This window comes from Salvelinus sp. IW2-2015, unplaced genomic scaffold (assembly GCF_002910315.2).
Source record: "Salvelinus sp. IW2-2015 unplaced genomic scaffold, ASM291031v2 Un_scaffold16391, whole genome shotgun sequence".
Taxonomy (NCBI): domain Eukaryota; kingdom Metazoa; phylum Chordata; class Actinopteri; order Salmoniformes; family Salmonidae; genus Salvelinus; species Salvelinus sp. IW2-2015.
The window spans coordinates 230101-236224 of record NW_019957564.1 but is presented as its reverse complement, the minus strand read 5'-3'; the positions used below and the strand labels follow the sequence as shown (position 1 = coordinate 236224).

General features: G+C 47.2%; 1 pseudogene; it reads right to left on the bottom strand.

Annotated features, from left to right (window-relative positions):
• The window catches only part of LOC112080586 (filamin-C-like), a 98763-nt pseudogene that overhangs the window by 11343 nt on the left and 81296 nt on the right, over positions 1 to 6124 (bottom strand).

The following is a 6124-nucleotide window of genomic DNA, read 5'->3' as shown; positions in this document are numbered from 1 at the left end:
CCTCCTCCTCCGTTGTGTTTGTTGAGAGATGATCCGCTGAATCTTTAGGGTGGGGCTTTCAGAAATCGCAGGCTTCGTTGCACATATCTGACACAGAATTCAAATAGGATTTCAGCTGAATAGCTTCTGAGAGTGAGTCAAACAAGGTTTAGGACTTAAAAAGGCGGTCTGTAGTTAACAAAAGATGCAGTCTGTGGCCTACTCCTAACAGTTACATAAAATAGATATTTTCAGCAGCGAAAAGGGCCATGAATAATATGAAGAAGAAGTTCATTCTTACAGGTGCCAAATGCAATATAAGAGAGTGTCACATAAGGGTTTGTAGCTTAAATCAGAGGCGACCACATCCCTGCTGTTCAAAAGACTGACCTGTGTTCAAAGTGGCACCCTTTCTCCTATACAGTGCAAAAAGTGCTCTATATCAGAGAATAGGCTGTCATTTGACACAGTCTCTGTGTTAATGTGGATGGATCTTGCCTTCCTCCCTCCTCTCACTGCTAGGTTACCTTTTGACTGAAGTTCAAGGCCAGCCATTACCATCACACAGGGTGAATGTCACAGTAAAGCTAAATTAACCAAGAAGTCTCTGGCCAAGAGACGTCTCCATCTCCTCTCTATACTCTGTCATTTCATTTCCATTGTGATATTCAAAGCACAACAGGCAGTCTTTCCTGCGGTATCACTCCCCTTGCTTGTCACAGCACTTTCCTCTCTCTCTCTCTCTCTCTCGTTCCTCTCTCTCTTCTCTCTCTCTCCTCTCATCTCTCTCTCGTCTCTTCTCTCTCTCTCTCTCTCTCTCTCTCTCTCTCTCTCTCTCTGATCTCTCTCTTTATCAATTAACCCTTCACCCCGCTGGTATCCACGGCTGGGTCCACCTGCACACGGGCGGGGAACTTGGGCACGGCGTGCCCCCCGTATTTAATGGTGATAGTATACATGCCATGGAACTGTGGGATGTACGTGATAGAATAGGTCCCATCACTGTTGTTCTGAACACGCACCTCCGCCTTCGACCCCGAATCKGAAATAATCTCAATGGTCAGCTCGGCGTCCCCAGCCTTGGCGCAGTCCACTACGAACGACCCTGCCTCGTTGACCTTCCCTCTCTCCAGGCCTGGCCCACTGGCCGTGACCTTACTGGGGTCAAACACGGACTGTACCATGGCCTTGAAGGGGGAGCCGGGGATGTGCTGCTCGGCAAACAGGATGTTGATGGCGTATTCRCCGGGCTCTGTGGGCAGGTAGGAGACAGAGCAGGAGCCATCGCCGTTGTCCTGGCACTCGATCTTGGCCTCGCATGGCCCCTCCACGGTCAGGCCCAGCCCGCCGGTGCCCGCACCCTTGGTGTCAATGGCGAAGGGGGCCGGCTTGCCCACCATGCCTCCCTGGAGGCCTGGGCCATAGGCACGCACCTGAGAGACAGCAGGGGTGAGAAACCATTAGACAAATAGCTCAGAGGGGGTGATTAGATCGAAATGGGTGCTCTATGATACAAATAAAATGGAGCACGCACTATTAAGCGCTTTTGGAATTTCAGTAATAGAGCCATCAGAAGTGAAGAAGTTACAGGAGTCTCATCTGACAAATGGTTGAAAGATGACTGCATCTGACCAACATGAAAAATGCATATGTCTATGACCACAATAACTATTTCAGTTCCTTCTCTGCATGACTGGCGTATTCTAAACCCTCCCAGTAATGCTTTCCGAGAGTGATGGCGCAGTCCAGTGACTGACATACAGCTCATCCTGTTTGGCGGTGGGGAGGGGGAGGGGGGATGACGTATTGGGGAACATCTGGTGAAGGGGGTCAGGTGTGTTATGGTCCAACGCCCCAGTCCCACATGGGACAGCAGTGACCTCACCGCCTGACTCATCTAACTGCGACTAAAGGTAAACACTCACTCACACACATACTATCTCTCGCTGTCTCTTTCACACACACACACACACACACACACACACACACACACACACACACACACACACACACACACACACACACACACACACACACACACACAACTCCTGGCGTTGGTTTAATGATTGGTCACTCTTGGATGAGTCTTGGAAAAGCAAACAGCCCCCAGGTGATCAGAGTGATGAATATGTTTCATTATCACTGTATTACACTTCTACTGCTCCTGGACCTGTCTGTCTGACTCTGGGGATCAGGGGACCAGGGGAGAGTCAGGGGGAAATAGTACAGTGGAGAAACTGTGCCAAGGAAGGACTTACTATACTAAAAGGACTAACTGGAAAAGAGGATGGAGGAACAAGAACAGAGGGATAGAGAGGGAGATGGGGAGGTGGGCAAAGAGAGAGAAAGGAGATGAAATAAAGGACAGAGAGAGGGGAGGAGAATCTCACTCTAAGTTGGGACAACTGGTTTGAGTTAGAGCCCTCACAGACAGTTTGAAATGAACTGAATACAATGATGTGTTGTAAATCAGACAGGAAGCCTCCTTAAGTCAGCTGTTATAATGGAAGTCTCCCTATAGCTCTCCACGGACCACCACGGGACTGCGACCCTACACAGGCCTAAAGAGACCATACATGCAGACTGGACCAAGCACAGGTCTTCCTACCGTCTAGACCCATGCAGACTGGACCCATCGCTCTATAGAGCAGCATAGAGTTGTGAAATGTCTGAACATTCCTTCCGCATAGCTCAAAGTGTAAAAACCACTAGCTTTATCCATTTAATCTTCTGATGACGTAATCCCAGCTGCACTATGTATTCTACAGTGCTTACTGTACAGTACACGTTGTGTGTGTGTGGTGTGTGTGTGTGTTTGTGTGTTGTGTGTGTGTGTTGTGTGGTGTGTGTGGTGTGTGTGTGTGTGTGGTGTGTGTGTGGTGTGTGTGTGTGTGTGTGTGTGTGTGTGTGTGTCTCAGGTGTATCCTACCTTTGAGGGTCAGGGGGCATCACCCCCTCCACAGTGAAGGGCTCACGGCACAGGGTTCCCATCATAGCTGATGTCCACTTTGTAGGGCCCTCCTCAGGGGAATGTACTTCACAGTGTGACTTCGTGGCCGTGTCAGACTCCAGCTTGCAGGGGATTGGCGACGAGAGGGCGAGGTGATCTGTCACATCCACTTGCCTGGCCACCGCGCCCGTGCGTAGCTCACTGTGAACTCCTGAGCCTTCCAACGTCGACTTCTGTAGGTCACACACACACACACAACGGGTATCAGGCGGGCTATAGCATACATTCCTGTTTGGCAGCCAAAGTGAAAACAATGAGATTTTATTACAGACTGAAATGATAGCTACCTAGGGGATCACCATACTACTGTCCTTGGTGCATCAGCGCCAAAAATTCCTTGGCAGTATTGGAATATCACGAGGCCAGTTGATTATATATAACTTCTTAAAGCGAAGTAACTGTAGAAGAACCAACGTATATTTTCTGTGCTGTGTGTTCTGGGGAAGACAAATGTGTTGGAGGTACATGAGGTCAAACTCTTCCATGGTGATGAACGTGTTTATTTCCTGGTCAGTTTCTTAGTAAATGACGAGACATCGTGTGTGGGAAGGGTACTCACTGTTGTTCAACCCCTGAACTTGACCTTGTTGATGTCAAGGGGCGGCCACAGTGATGTTGAAGGGGCTCTTGGAATGGGGTCACCGCCGTGGCAGATTGAGATAGACATGTTACCCTGAGAGGAGGGAGAGGAGGACAGAGAGGTGGAAGAGGGAGAGGGGAAGAGAGAGCGAGAGATATGAGAGATGGAGAGAGAGAGGGAGATATGGTGGGGAAAGAGGGAGAGGAGAGAGCGACAGAAGAGAGAGGATATGGAAGATGGACAGAGACAGAAAAAGATGAATGTGGTTGTTATATTATGACATATGGACATACTGAACATATACTACCTTCAAAAGTTTGGGTCACTTAGAATGTCTTTGGTTTTTTGAAAGAAAAGCACATTTTTTGTCCATCAAAATAACATCAAATTGATCAGAAATACAGTGTATAGATTGTTAACATTGTAAATGCATATTGTAGCTGGAAAACGGCTGATTATTTATGAAATATCTACAGTAGGCGTACAGAGCCCATCAATCAGCAACATCACTCCTGTTTTCCACATGGCACGTTGTGTTAGCTAATCCAAGTTTATAATTTTAAAGCCTAATTAATCATAAGAAAACCCTTTTGCAATTATGTTACGCACAGCTGAAAACTGTAGTGCTGATTAAAGAAGCAATAAAACTGGCCTTCTTTAGACTAGTTGATATCTGGAGCTCAGCATTTGTGGTTCGGTTACAGGCTCCAAATGGTCAGAAAGAACTTTCTTCTGAAACTCATCAGTCTACTCTTGTTCTGAGAAATGAAGGCTAACAGAGGCCCATTATCAGCAACCATGACTYCTGTGTTCCAATGGCACGTTGTGTTAGCTAAGTGTATCAWTTTAAWAGGCTAATTGATAATTAGAAAACCTTTTCTTTCAAAAACAAGGACATTTCTAAGTGACCCCAAAATCTTGAACGATAGTATATGTATACAGACTTCTGCAGCCTAAACATTTCAATCACCCTCTTACCAAGGCCTTCCTCCCCATTTTAACCCAAAAACACATCATCCAAAAAGAGGAGCCAAGAAATAACTCATACTTCAAACAATACAGATTTTAATGAGATTGTGAGGAATCTTGACCTTATGTGAACTCATACCTGTTGCACTGCAGTGTAGCGCACGGTGTAGGAGTAGTCATGGTTACATACTTGGTGCACTGCAATGTAGCGCACGGTGTAGCAGTAGTCATGGTTACATACCTGTTGCCCTGCAGTGTAGTGTACGGTGTAGGAGTAGTCATGGTTACATACCCGTTGCACTGCAGTGTAGCGCACGGTGTAGGAGTAGTCATGGTTACATACATGTTGCACTGCAGTGTAGTGCACGGTGTAGGAGTAGTCATGGTTGCATACCTGTTGCACTGCAGTGTAGTGCTTGGTGTAGGAGTAGTAATGGTTACATACCTGTTGCACTGCAGTGTAGCGCACGGTGTAGGAGTAGTCATGGTTGTCAATGATCTCAAAGTCTCGGACAGCGTCCCCTTTGGCTGCTCCGGTGAAGTGCACTTCAGGCTTGGCCTTGCCCGCTCCCTTGGTGTAGATGGTGAAGTGGGTGGGCTTACCTACCTCCACACCTAGACRTTGTCACACAGAGGGACATTCATGATCAATACAACTGATCTAGTAATCAGTTGCATTAACAGTCATTAGCATAGAATTAAATAAAACACCAGAATTGGACATTGATGTCCATTGTTTTGTAACTCTATAGTCATTATAGCATCATAGTTTACATTATTGTATGTGATTTTGATCTATTGGTCATGTCGGGAGCTTGTTACAATGATTACTAGAAGTCTCACCTGTCTTGTTGAGTCCGGGTCCCTCCGCCCTCACCTTGTTAGCGTCATGAGAGGGGTCCACCTTGATTCTGAAAGGGCTGATGGGTATTTCCTGTGGCAGGGGTCAAAGTGGGGTCATTGTTATTGTTTGGTTTCATAATAATTAAGCTAAAAATTCAAAATGGCGGTGTAGTTTCTCTTTCTCTCACGTGGTCAGCGAACAGCACCATGATGGTGTAGCGTCCGGGGCCGGGGGGCATGTACTTCACTGTGAACGTGTCGTTGTCGTTCTTGATGATGTCAAAGTCGATGTCGGCCTCTGCAGGACCAACCACGCCGGGAGCACACTTGATGCCGATACTGACATCCCCTGAGGAATGGGAATGGGAGTGAAGGRGTCCAGGATTAGGAAGGGGGTAAAAATTGGAGTGGAAAAACAAGTAAGATTGTTTAACATTAAGAAGGCAGATGGYAAGAAAATACTCATCAGTGCTAGAACCCACTCAACAACACTGTCGGCTACAACGTTGARTAGTGAAGACCCTTCTATGTGTTGTATTTCTCTGTTGCATCTCACCTTGTCCTGCCTCGCTGCAGTCCACAGTGAAGTAGGTGGGCTCGTTGGCCTTCAGACCTGACTTCTCCACACCTGGACCATACACCTTCACATTCTCTGGGTGGCTGCCCTCTCCGATGGTCACCTGAGACACACACACACACACACACACACACACACACACACACACACACACACACACACACAC